General features: G+C 34.7%; 1 protein-coding gene across 1 annotated transcript in view; it reads left to right on the forward strand.

Annotated features, from left to right (window-relative positions):
* Positions 1 to 15,000, forward strand: part of LOC117344965 (39S ribosomal protein L51, mitochondrial-like) — a 54,456-nt gene that overhangs the window by 21,678 nt on the left and 17,778 nt on the right. The gene's annotated exons all lie outside the window — the stretch shown is intronic.

Raw genomic sequence — 15,000 nt, forward strand, 5'->3', positions numbered from 1 at the left:
GCAAGTAGTGATCTTCTCAATATAAATATTATGTAAATGTTGTTCACTGAATCTCAACGAAGCACTAGAAAGTATACACTGTTGACATGGCACACTAGATAGTCAACATTGTACTATATACACTGTTAATATTGAAGACTAGATAGTCAACATTGTACTATATAAACTGCTGATATTGAAGACTAGATAGTCAACATTGTACTGTATACACTGTTAATATTACAGACTAGATAGTCAACATTGTACTATATACACTGTTAATATTGAAGACTAGATAGTCAACATTGTACTATATACACTGTTGACATGGCACACTGGATATTCAACATTGTACTATTAACACTGTTGACATGGCACACTAGATAGTCAACAGTGTACGACATTCACCGCCCCCTACCCCTTTCAAAAAGGGCATATGAATATATGCACCAATATTTTATATTCATTCAGAACAGACCAATTATCTCCAACTAAGTCATCTACATGTATAAAATTTAAATTTATCAGATACACCTAGATGATTAAATAATGCTTAAAAAAGGAGTTGGAGATATTGATGTATATTTTATCATTAGACTTGCCACGAGCCAGATGGTATATATTTTTCTTAAATGAATTTGGTTACAAGAGATATCTTGATATTGTTAATATTCTAAAAAAAAGAAAAGAAAAACAATTAACAAGGTTTCGGGTATCTTCTCATAGATTGAATATATAAACTGGAAGATGGCATCGTCCGATTCCAATACCTCCGGATATGCGTTATTGTAATTTTGTACTAAAATTGAAAACGAATATCATTGTCTTATGGAATGTCCCTTTAACTCAGAAATTAGGTCAAATCTTTTGTATAGGAAATATTATGTTAGACCTTATATGTTTGAATTTATAAATGTTATGTCATCAAAGAACTGTACCATCATTATAAACATGGATATGTATATTTACAAACCAAATGAATTCAGAAATTAAATACTGTATAACTAAGAGATATATTACGTGTACCGGTATATTATCCTTCGCTTACTATATGGTAAAACTGTTCAAATATTCTGTCGTGAATACTGTGCTGTTTTAATTTGTAAATCTCTAAAATTGGATGTTGATGATGCACTAGAATGCACCACAGAGCGTTATATATTTCATTTTTTTGCATTAATAGTAAGCTGCAAGGGCCCCCCTTTCCCATATCCTGTATACGCCACTAATATCTAGGTCTACAGTAGAATTATTTTTTGTTTTTTTGTGTTTTTTTGTTTTTGTTTTTTTGTACATATAAGCGTAATAAGTAATAATTTATCCAGATAGTTCCATTGAGTCAAATGTCTCCGGTTTCAAATGTGTACTGAAGTAAGGGTTGGAAGTGATCTCCCTTGAAACAAAAGACATTTCCGCGTGACAAAAGTTGATATTCCTTTGAATTAAACACTGAAAACGAATAGGACGTTTGTCAGGACGTATTTGTTTAAAAGGAAGGAATGCTCCGCGGACTAGGTAAACCATAAACAGGAGGCCAAGGGCCACGTAGTTTTCTGGGCGTGGTATTATTATTCTATTCATTGTTGTTAATTTTCTTGAATTTGGCATTTATAATTTGTTTTTCAGAACCAACATCTCAACTGTAAATGATCATTTAGAGTGCAGCTCTTACGACTTTCTCAGCTAAAATTTCCAACTATCCGCTCAGTCGGTAGCCATAAATCATTAATTAACCGACCATCAATTAACCGATTAAATTTCATCATCAATCAAAACACGATAACTGAAGGAAATCAATAATTGGTCTCCAACGAATGAACTGTTTTGAAAAATTGCTAAAAAGGTTATTATGATGTATCATAGTGTTATCTTATGAATTATATGCAAGCTATATTCTTACGTTGAACTTTCCAATGTCAAACAAGAGTCCTATAACCTCGTATCATTTATGATTATTTTTATTTCTATAGTTGTCGTCGTCCGAATGATGTTAATGTTGTCAATGTTTGTACGTTATAAACTATAGTTATAACGGATATTTTGAGTATCTGCATGTTTACATTTGAGGGAATTAAAATTATTCAAAATCCTTTCATATTTATTACTTTTATAGAAATTTTAGTTACAGACCTTATCAGATAGCGAGGAACAACAGTCAAAACGACTCCTATTTGAGCTGGTACAGCGCAAGCTCCTAATTGTGGTTGATAATGGAGAAATAGTAAGACCATGTATACATGTATACAACGTTTAACCCAACGGTGTCACCAAGTAGGAGGTATGGTATAGCTTACATGGCGTTGGCTGCTTCACAGTTCTTACTAAAAATAGACATTTAATTTTTTTTTTTTAATTAAAATAATTCCAGTTGATATCGAATATTCTTATTGTTATCAACGCATCAACTTCACAATACTTATCATCTGTCATCACAACATACAGCCTTGAATGCACAGTTAGGCTAAAAATCTGTTTACAAGGTGCAAAGCAGCAAACTTTTGGACCTCTGGCTATAGTTCTCGGGGCTATAAATAGCTTCGGCGAACTAAAAACAAATCTCCTTGCTATAACAGTTTGAATACAGCTTCTTTAAAATGATTATTTGTTAGTTTTAAAGAGAGTTGCCAAAACGATTCCTATAGCGTTCAAGTTTTCATTTCTGCGTAGATATACTTAGTGTTGCCTAGTTGAACTTATGTCAAATTGATTTTGAAATTGATACATAAAAGAAAATGACCCCCAAGCGTCCATCTTGGTTTCGACAACTAAAGTTTGCTACCATTATTTCTTGAGAAGCACTAAGAGAGATTTTTCTCAAACTTCATAAGTATGATTTTGTGACTGATCCAGAATACAAAATGGCAAAAAGGCGGCCATCTTGAATTTTGAGTAGGGATATTCCCCACTCTTCGCATGTACGTTGCTCTTAGTCTATATTAGTGTTGAATTTTGATATCGCTATTTTTTGATGCTAGAGGGATATTATTTTAGCTAAACATGTTAGTTGCATTTGGTACCTAGATATGCTTAATCTAAATTGAGACGTAAGACGACCATCTTGAATTGTTACACTTAATGTTATATAATATCGTCATATTTTCTAATGCTGAAAGGATATAGTTTAAACCTGACATGAAGGTTGTTCTTGGTCCCTTCTGTGTTCGTTGGATATTGAAATTGATCCAGGAAACGAAATGGCCGACAAGCGGTCATCTTGGGTTTTAAAAATTGAAATTTGTTACCGCTCATTCCTGAAATGCATTGGGTTTTTTTTTTCTTAACCTACACATGTAGGTTTCCCTTAATCCTTAGCTGTGTTCATTTGATATTCCAAATCGGCCGCCAGCAGACCATCTTGAATTCTGTATTTTTACTAATAAACATTTTGATATGCCACTCTTGAGAAATGTTAGTCAGAATAAAATAAGGATTCAATTGACCAAATGCCAAAGTCATGGGATCAAAGGTCAAGATTCAATTTAAGTTTGTTTCTTTTCGGATATTCTTTTCATGCTGAAGCAATATTTTGTATATTAACACTGATTATGTTGAAAGTCTGTCAGAATGAAATAAGAAGTCCCCTGACTAAAATGATGGTCAGTGAGTCAAGTTAAGGTCATATTTTGTATCTTTTTACTTATGAATGTTTTGTCATGACATGATGAAGTAAAGTTGTTCAGAATTAAACAAAAAGTCAACTTCCGAAGTTCAATGCCATGATGTTAGAGAACAAGACCAGTCGGTCAAAGGTCAATGCCAAATTTTGTATTTTTAACTGATTAACATTTTTGAGGCCGTTATGAGACAAAGTTGGAATCAAAGACAGCTTTCCAAAGATTAAGATCACTTGATCGACAACAGGTCCCTTGCTGACCGGTCAGTGTTCTAGTATGAATTTGACTCTGACCCAGAAAACAAAATAGCTGACAGTTGAAGTTTAATATTATGATTTCCAATGCATAAAAAAAAAGCAAAAAAAGAAACACACACAAACAAAAAAACAAAAAAACAACCAAACAAAAAAAACCCAACTCTTATACATCTCTTAGTTTTCATCATTTTGTATGTTCCCGTTGTCTCAAACTTGTATCCTGTGCTAGTCACTGCCGGTTGCTTTTATTGTCTAGGACTGCACTTATGACTACTTCTGTATCTTTAGTGCTGAATAAAACTACTTCCTGTATAGTTCCTCATGGTGTCTGTGGTGAATATAAACAAAATGTAGGTTTTTCATGGTCCCTAGTTGTGCCTATTTAATTTTGAGTTATAAAGAAAGCAAAGTTGCTGACAGTTGAAGTTTAGCTTTGCTTTTTGTAATTCACAGATTCTCTCTTAGATTTTATTTGTATGCTCTCCATGTTAACAGTAACCTGATGTTTTACTAAAGAAATTAGAATTGTTTGTGATATTATAGCACACATATATACCTGAGTACATGGCGTATCACCTATGATATAAATATCGTATGACAAAACGCAATTGTGACTTCATAATGTTCTCTGTAGGAAACATTACGAAGTCACAAAAATGTAGGAAAGTAATTTACCGTGTGTATAATGATTCCTTGCAGCTTATACAGGGGAAAACTAATTTTAATAAATTTAATGAAAACAAGTGTCAGATCACAATCTTAACTCAAATTCTCAAAATTAGCTAGCTATTTAGTGATGTGGAAACTGTCTTTGTGTATATATTTTATACTAGTGAAGAAATTTGAATACAAACACATTTCCAGGTATTCATAAAAGGATCTATCTATCTTTTTTTTCTTTCATTCCAGAGCGATATTTGCCAGTTTTCGCAAAGTCATGTCCTGGTGAAATGTAGATAGCATTGTATAGTTCATTGTCAACAGGCATTTCAAAATCATAGCGGTAACTGAATTGGGTATTGCTCTATTTTAATTAACTGGCCAGACAGAGCTAACTATGCAAAAGGCACGTGGACAATTCATTAATATGTACACCTGGATAATACAGGATAATGTATGATTCATGTTTCTTGCCGTTACTCAACTGATCAAGTTCTGTTATATCGTGGTTGGTCAGAATTCCAAGATGGCATCCATGGCCAACCGTACCACTAATCTTGCTTCTTGAGTTTTTACAACAATGATGACTGTTGAGACCCATGTACTTTTTGTTTAAACGACACTGACCCGCATTTTAATTTATAATGGTTGTATATACCAAAAGAGGTTTGTTTTACCAATAGTGTAGAGGAGTGGCAATTACCATAGACACAATCGTTCTTAGAGAAAAGAAATGACTTGCCTAGCTTGTGCCAATGATATTCATGCTTGTCATATAAATAGAAACAGTAAACTGGGTTAAAGTTACAGTTTCTTAAAATGCCGATGTGATTAGCCTCATTTTAATAGGAAAAAATAGTAATTGTGGAGAATAACGTTCACGCGACTCGACTGGTCGTTGCAATTGTCTGCTGTATAGAAAGCCTTAAACACGATACCTACCTAACATATGGCGCTATAATGGTCTCTCCAGTAAGACTTCAACAGGTTGAAGTTCATAGGTCAGGGTATTGTATTATGATTCCCCATTAAACAAGTGAAAGTAATGCTTTGAAATATATGCATGTTACAGTATACAAGAGATCTCGGAGCGATCTTAGTGTCCCTCATTGAATGATCTTTATTTGTTGTATAATGATCTTTTCTCTACCTTTTATCTGATAACAAGGATAATATTCACAAGAAAATGTAAAAGAGATATGATAGAAGACTTTTTCTGTGAATTATAAATAGCAAAACTTAACTTCAACTGTCATCAACTTTAGTTTCTGGATCACTCAAAATCAAATAGGCACAATAACTGACTAATGTAAACCTAATATGAAGTTTGAGACAAGAGAAGCCTACAAACATGATGCAACATAAGATAAATATGTAAAAAAGATTACTGTGAATTACACATCATGAGAATAAACTTCAACTGTCAGCTGTTTTGTTTTCTGGATCAGAGTCCAATTCAAACTAGAACACTGACAAGTCAACAAGGACCCCGTTGTCGACCAAGTGATGTAACACAACACGGTTAGACAATAGTTCGTTGGTCGACGTTTATTCTGTTCCTTTGGTGATTGTTGTTAGTACCGTGACTTGTATTCGAAGTCTCATCCTCTGATGAACAAACTACATGCAGCTCTACACATACAATTATAACTGGGGACTTCAACTTCCAAGACATATACTGGAATGCTTAGAATGCAAAAACTGCAAATAGTGCTAAATTCATAGAATACCTCAGAGATAATTGTTCATACCGAACTGTTAATAAAAACACTAGACACAGACATGGCCAAGAGTCTTCGTTATTAGACATGTTGTTGGTGAATGATATCAACAATATTGTTATGATTGACTATTTAAACCCATTAGGATCAAGTGATCACAGTGTCATTAAATTCTAATACAATTGTTTCTTTAACTATGAGACAAGCAATATTGAAAGATTTAATTACTACCAAGGAGTCTCTGGCGTACTGCGGTATGAGTTATACATAAACTGGGAAAATGCGTTTAAGTAGATACTTTGAAAATGTGGGATATATTCTTAGACAAGCTCTTATCAGCTAAAGAGAAACATGTTCCCAGAAGTATGACGAAAAACACCAAGGGCTCCATGCCACTCCGTAAAGAGAGCATAAAGAGGAAACACAGACTGTGGAAGAGGTACATACAAGATCGCAGTAAAGAAAAATATCGGGAATATTGTAAAGCCAGGAACAAGGATAATCAAGAAAAGACAAGTGGATGAATCTGCTGAAATAAATAGTAAAACATGGAAATATATAAATAAAAGAAAATGAAAGAGTGGAGTACCAGAACTTCATGAAAGGAAAGAGGAGGGAACCTGCATAGCAAGCAAAGATGAAGACAATGCAGAGGTACTACAGTAAACTTTTAAGCAATGCTTTCACTGAAGAAGACTAATGGTATACCGAATGATATACCAGTAACAAGGTGCATCACAAGATGGAGTAAATAGCATTGCCATTAATGAAGATAACCAACACCTCCATAAGCTGAATATTACAATATCGCCCGGTCCAGGCAAAATACATCCAAATGTGCAACATAAATTACGTTCGGTGATAAACAAACCAATATTTTTTATATTCAAAAAGTCACTGGAAACAGGGACCATATCAGAGAGTTGGAGAACTGTCAATATCACAGCCATATTCAAGAAAGGAGGCAAACGGCTAGCTTCAAATTACAGACCAGCCAGCTTTACCAGTGTTGTGTGTAAAATGATGGGAAAAGTTCACCATATCAAGAATAATGAATTACATGGATAAGAAGAATGTATTTAGTAAAAAACAGATTGGACTTTAGGAGAGGTCAACGGCATTACAATTATAGAGAGTGTTAGATAATTGGACTGAGATTCTTGATAAAGAAGGAATCATAAATCCTGTAAACTTAGATTTCATGAAGGCTTTTGATAAAGTGCCACACCTTAGGCAAATTAAGAAACTAAAAATGTATGGAATAGACAAAAACCTACGGGAATGGATAAACCATTTTCTTGAAAATAGAAAGCAATGTTTACAATTGAATGGAGCTCAATCCAAATGGCATGGCGTCCCCAATGAAATTCCGCAGGGATCATTGCCTGGGCTGGTGTTGATCATTGCCTGGGCTGGTGTTATTTGTCATTTATATTAATGACTTACATGAATGTGTTTCATCTGAAGTATTCTTATTTGCGGATGACATAGACATTTTTAGAGACACTAGGGTCTTTCAGGAAGATCTTGACAAACTCTGCCAGTGGAGAAAAAATTGGTTGTTAAATTTTTATCCAGATTATTGCAAGGTTTTAACTATTTGGAATAAAGAAAAAACAGATGAGGAAACAAAATACAAAATGAGCACATATGATGGCGGGAAAGAAGTCCTGGAGAACATTGAAAGTGGAAAAGATATTGGGGTAACCATGCAAGTGAAAAAGGCAAATCAGATCGTGGGGCTAATGAGACGAACATGTATTCATCTAGACAACAAGACATTCTGTTCATTACCTGAAGAATTGGTTCGTCAATATGTGGAGTATGTAAGTTCTGTCTGGTCAACGTACAAGAAAGGGGTAAAGGAAAATAGAGAATGTACAGAAGCGAGCAACAAGGCTGTTACCACAAATGAAAAACATTTACTATGAACAAGGTCTAAAGTGCCTAAATTTGCCGACACTGAAATACAGACGAATGAGGGGAGATGTGATACTAGCATTTAAAATACTGAAGGGATATATGATCAGAAAGTTGCAGAGAGTGCGGCAAAACATGGCCAGCAATACATAAAATTTACACGTGTATCTGTCTTGACTTCGTGCATTGAGGTGTTTTAGCTCATCTGTAGGTGACGCCTCGGCTTGCCTTCGCCCTAGTACTTTCATATTGGTCGGAATACTGTCCGGTGAGAACACCAGTCTTTTCATGCTTTACTCTTGATTCATATACAGCAGTAGGTGACCTGTTAATAATGACTTGTGCTGCGGGATTGTTGTGTGGGACAGTCCCCATAGGAATTCTAAGAGATTTTCAGCCGACCTTGCATATATATAGTAGAATACCCGATTAAGGTTTTATTACTAGGTTTGATGACCACTGACGAGAGATACATATGTCGAAAAACTGTCGTCATTGTGCAGTAATAATGAATATGAATATATGAGATTATAGGATAATGTTGTTTGCCGGGTCACTCAAGTGTCATTACAGAAGCCTAATCCTGTTACAGTTACAGGTACATGTTTGTATCACATGTGTACAAAGTTTGAAGATAATTGGTTTATCATTTATAGGTAAACAAGGGCTTCAGCTCAGGTCGGGTCATTGTAATTCCTGACACATTCAAGGTCAGATGTGCCAGCACATCAGGGGAGACAAACTGCTTTATCGCGGAAACCACCAAATGCAGGTTGCTGTAGTGTGGGAAGTTTTGGCATATCAACTTGCAGATTATTTCTAATGAATTTCCAGCTAATGAAAAGACAAAAATGAATTCCTTAAGGGAATTGAAACGTGTTGAGGTGACCCTGACCTTCGCTGTCCGTACAACCATCAACATAAAAATAGTATCATCCCAGGCTTCATGCAGGATGTAGGCCTACAAGACACTAATTTAATGATAACTTTAAGTCTGAATTTGACTGGACACTGGATGTAGAAGACAAAAATGAATTATCACACAACTAATTCAGCCAATCAGCTGGTGTTACACCTGAACCAAGTCCCTGAAGAAAATTGGTTTCTTGGGTTTGTAGCTTTTTACTGAGTAATTAACACATGCAATGGGTACTTTCTATATGCGGAAATAAAAAGTAGGGTCTTCAAATTCTAAAAATAGAAAGATGAAGGTTTCCAGGTTTAAAAAGGCGGGAATTCCCCAGGTGGGGGTTCACCTGTCCCCATTAAATATCAGGGTTACTGTCTTCCAAGTACTGGTGAGCTCTTATATGCTATTAAACCTATCCAATAACATCATTTTTCTGGTTGGGAAATCTTCAAACTTTAATTTCATATAAATTTCCGAATATTTGAACTTCAAATGAGCAAATGAGTGGATGGAATCATTGGTAATAACATATAGTGAAATAATTAGTTTTGCGATACCTACACATGGCCAGTAATACAAGAGGAAACTCATTGAAATTAGCCCAGCAGCATTATAACAAAGCCATCGGGAAATACAATTTTTCACACAGGATCGTGGACACATGGAACAGCCTACCGGAGCAAGTTATCTCAGCCAGATCCAAGAAACCAGTTCAGAAACAGGCTAGACAAGCTATGGGAGAACCATCCACTCAGGTTTGATCACACGTACAGCCAGATCAGATACATTTAATCAAAACTCTGTCTTTAGAGGACCTAAAGGTCCTGAAACTACATAAGACAACAAAAGGTATGAACATTTGTAGGATCCGACAGTCACCCGCGTTTTTTCGTGCGTGTTGGGCACCGTCTAGTGGCCTTGCCCTATTCAGTAACACAGACCTGTCAGCCTGTACCACGACAGCGTATTTACTTTATTACTGCACAATGACGACAGTTTTTCGACATATGTATCTCTCGTCAGTCGTCATCCAACATAGTAATAAAACCTTAGTCGGGTATATCAGAGTACTGCAACACCTAGGATTGTGACAAAGAGCAGTGGCTGAAGTCGAACATGGTGTCATGGCCATTTGGGGTATCAGCTCTCCTGCTTGGGCAGGCACAGGAGGGTGTGTCCTCACATCCATTGCTAGGATCGTTTGTATGGCTAAATTGAAAGTCCTGATTATTGCAGAGCTCGAGTCAACGTAAACAGGAAACAAACTGTAGAGCTGAGAATCAGTAACGTCAATCTTCCGTCAGTTTCCACTGTGTAATTCTGAATCAATGGCAATCCAAGATGTTCATTCACGTTCTCTCAACATTAAAAGGACCACTAGCCTGGACGCTTGACCGGGGGAGTCCTTGAGACATCAGTGTATAAAAATAACACGCCGCATTTATATTTATAGCGAGATTTGTCACGGAGCCAAGAACGAGGTTATAACAACGTGCACTGCACATAAACGTAAAAGTCTCTGACCTGCCCTTTATTGAAATGGTTCTTAGGACAGGGTCAAATTATTATCATCTTTTGCATTAATATATAAATGAAGTAAATTTTTAAATATATATTTGCCTCAAATACCATACAACATATTTAAACCTTTCATTTTCATGCACCGAAGAAAAAATATGCAAGAAAGCGGTTCTGACCAATTAATGCTGAAATATTTTCAATTATTATGTCGCAATAAGTTAAATTCAATTACTTTGGGTGTGGAAAGATGTCATGATTTTTTTTTTATCTTTTGAAATTTAATTATTCCTAACCTATTTAAAAGGTATAAGATGGAAAATTATTTGACAAAATCAAAGAGTTACCAGGTTTTAACTATCACAATTTTACAAAATGCAGTGTTGTCTACCTCGAAATCTCATAAATTAGTAAAATCATAAATTCCATAACAACATATTTTAAACTTTTGCTTACATGTACATGTGCCAAAGAAAACTGTGTGCGAGAAACCTGTTCTGACAAAATAATTTTACTTAAATTAAGTCAATTGTTATATCACAATTAAATAATTTAGGGTGTGGAACAACTTCTCACTTTCCTTTTTTATTATATTTCCTCTCACAGTTCATTTTGCAGTTTCTTTCGGTTCGTATATAAATCTGGTGTAGTTGAGCTATATATGCAATTATGAAAAATATCAAGACTACAAATAAAGTACTTTTACATGAAAAAAGGTAAATTCAGTATCAATTTCTCTCCGGCGGAAGTACGGAATTTGAGACCTCTGGTGGTAATGTCTGTCACTAGGGGTAATGATTCGCTTAGTTCAGGGTGTGAGGCACGTTATTGTAGTACGTCATTCAAAGTAGATGTGCACAGAAATGTATTAACTATGTTGATAATGTTGTAGTAAAATGTAAACATTTAAGGGACTATTTTAAATAAACAATTAAAATAATGTCTAGCAAATATCTACACCTTCATCGATTTTTGCAAATATATGCTGTTGGAAGGGAGGTAACTGCGAGATGCTGACGTACCCGTTAAACTACAAGAAATATAGATCGTATAACAACCAAGCGCAAACAAATTCCCGTTTTTCATAATTCCTTCCTGTGTTTTGGCTAACATCATTTTTGTTTACAACTCGGTAGTTTTTTCACGAGATATTATGAGATTTGGTCTGATTTAGCAATCACCTGATCCGTCTGTTTACCTGAGCACTCGGTTAAAATGGCGCTTTTTGGACACGGGCTTCACACAAAACCGTGGCTAGTGTGCTGTTTGTATCTATCAACATGAATTAAAGGCAAGTTGCTTACAAAGTTTAAATCTGTTTGTTGACCCACTGAAATTAGTCCTTGTTTATTTAGGACGAAACTGTTTACGATAAGATCTTCAAGTCTTGCCAGACCACAAAATCACACGTGTTTCAAATCCATAGATCTGTACGTGTAGCATGATGGAATCCGATCGTTTATCTTCAAAAACTAACAAAACTGGCACATCTGTTGGTCGTGGTGGTCATTTATGATGTTCACACCGACTTACCTTCCCCGACATAGACAATATACAGAATCTAGATTTTTTTGTAATAAGATTTACTGCAGTAGCTATAACAAGTTACTCGCACTCGAAGATACAAAATGACATTGAACCAACATGCCTTATCATATAATCTTCAGCTATTCAACCGTTTCAAATGTTTTATGTGATATACACAATACAGGCAATACAGTACTTTTGTTAATTAAAAAAAATGTAGATTAACAAAATGTATACCAAAATTTTATGCATGCCAATTGCTTTTTTTACCTTATACAACTTTTGTTATTTTCATGTAATATGATGATTAATATATTTATCGGCAATATCAAATCCATATAATGTAAGAAATATCCCAAATAGATATCAATATTCCTCGGTACTTTCAAAATTAGTTGTATTGCTTTAAAATTGAGTAAAAATGTAAATCCCATCAATTTCCTTTATAGGCTCCAAAAAAGTATGAAACAAAAATGAAACTTTTTTGTCAATAGTTTATTGGTTATGATATGAGTACATGAATAACCATCCGAGTATCTTCGAAAATTGACCTTTAAATCTGTTGAAACTACAAGCATCCATCTACGGGGTGTTGAATAGGGAAGGCTGCAGCTGTTTCAGGATAAGTACTGTTACTTAATTATCACAGATCACATATAATTGGTTTTCTGATCATGACTATTATTGTGTTATTGCTACTTAAGTGTGTATTTTTTAGACTTTAAGTGACAATTAATGTATGTTTTTGGCACTTATGCGCAACAGACATCACGAGAGTTTAATTCACCTACATATATTATTGACTCTTCCAAAAAAAGCTAGGCTAGTGGGTGACCAACGAGATCAGACATCGTATCAAATCTCCGATCTGTCGTCGTACATCGGGCGTCGTCCGTCGTTAGTTAACATATCACATTTTCCACTCCTTCTCAAAAACTCCTGAACTATTTTTGATGAAATTTCGCAGAAACCTTTCTTGGCTAAATGTATATTAAAATTGTAAATTATATGTATACACATATGCATGAAAGCTGGATGTTTGGCACACAGATAGTATGTGTGACTGGCTACAAATGTTATGTTCATTTTTGACCTTGACCTTCATTCTAGGTCATAGGGGTCAAATGATGAAATAAAAATCTTTCAATTGATTTGCTTGGGTCACATTTTAATGAACCTACTCTTATCAAGGTGTGTGCAAAGTTTCAAGGTCAAATTATCAAAAATGATGCAGATATGGCCCTTTGAAGAATGTTTTCCTGCCAAAATTAAAAATTATCCATATACAGTATTGCAATTCAAATGTTTATTTTTCATCTTTACTTAAGAAATAATTAACGATGATTCGTGTATTATTGCAGGATATACAACGAGGACGAGGATATTTTGCAATTGAATTAATAACGAAGGCCGCAGGCCTGAGTTATTAATTAAAATTGCAAAATATCCGAGTCCGAGTTGTATATCCTGCAACAATACACGAGTCAAAGTTGATTATTTCTATTCTACCATGTACTGTTTAGTTCTGAGATAGACCTCTTTCTAATATAAAAACAGCAAAGAAACCCCGGGAAAACCTTGTAATTTATTTCCTGAGTATTGCATTATTTGTTGATGAAATATACAGGCAATACAGTACTACGATCAAGAGCATCTATCATATGGCATTGATTTTGAAAATTAAAAAAAAAGGATAAAAAAAAAAAGAAAAAAAGTGGGGGCCTCCGTAGGATTCGAACTCGCGTCGTGATAAAAATATATTGAAAGACTAACCCATTAGCCCACTCAGCTATAGTAACCTTTTATGAAAAGGATGAATATTAGATATTTAAAATTGTAACAGCCGTGACCCACGAGCGTGTATTATTGGCACGAGCGTGGGTTATTGGAAAATAATACATGGTTTTTAACCAATCAAAACTGGCGTTACATAGCAAACATGGTAGAATGTGAAATATACACTTGATAATTAGCATATCAACAGCATGAGTTGCTGGCTGCAATAGTTATGCAAGTAGCTGATCTTGACCAATAAAGATCAAGGTCACAGTAATCAAATGACAGGTTAAAGAACGGAAGTGAAGAGAAAACAAAGTGAAAACATAGGTGTAGCATATGAATGTGACCATCGGATCGATAACATATCTTAAATCATTTTCTTGATGTAAATCCCATGTTTTGGGTCACACACTCTTCATGGATGGAGAGATCTTAGGTGATTTATCAAAATTGTAAATTCCATGGCCTATAGGTTTCATATTTTCATCCTGAACAGGTGCTAAATTTTACTGTAGTTTATGCAGGGAAATCACATCTTAATGGAAATTATTCAAAATTTTCAGAATTATGATGGCAAAGCTATACTACAACATGTATTATTCGTGAATGAACTGTTTAGAAATACATTGTATATACATAGAAGATAGTTATATGTTTAAATCTCAGGTGACTGTTAAGGCCCCTGGGCCTCTTGTTTATTGCATTTCCATTGTTCATCTTATTCATACCCAAATTGTGTAATTGTGACTGTGTTTACATCATGTATTCCACATATGATCAATTGTCTGTTCTTGTTAGTTCTTTTTAAAAGTGAATAACATATGCTAAAATGCAAAGATTACGTCTTAAATTGTAAAATACATTGTTAATATGTTAAACAATGTTTACCTGTCTTGTAAATCACTTAACAAAAGCCTGTGAATAACAATACTAGTAAGCGATTCTATGACACAACAGTGTAATTGGCAGTCGTGTATGTATCAGTATAATTAATCTTTTTTTGTAACGTCCGCTCTCCATGAACACGGGACGTGAAAGTTCTTTTTGGGATGGTTGTGGTGTGATAAACATAATTCAACACTGGATATAAGTTTACTTATCCAGTATAATACATG

The sequence above is a fragment of the Pecten maximus genome, chromosome 16 (assembly GCF_902652985.1).
Source record: "Pecten maximus chromosome 16, xPecMax1.1, whole genome shotgun sequence".
Classification (NCBI taxonomy): domain Eukaryota; kingdom Metazoa; phylum Mollusca; class Bivalvia; order Pectinida; family Pectinidae; genus Pecten; species Pecten maximus.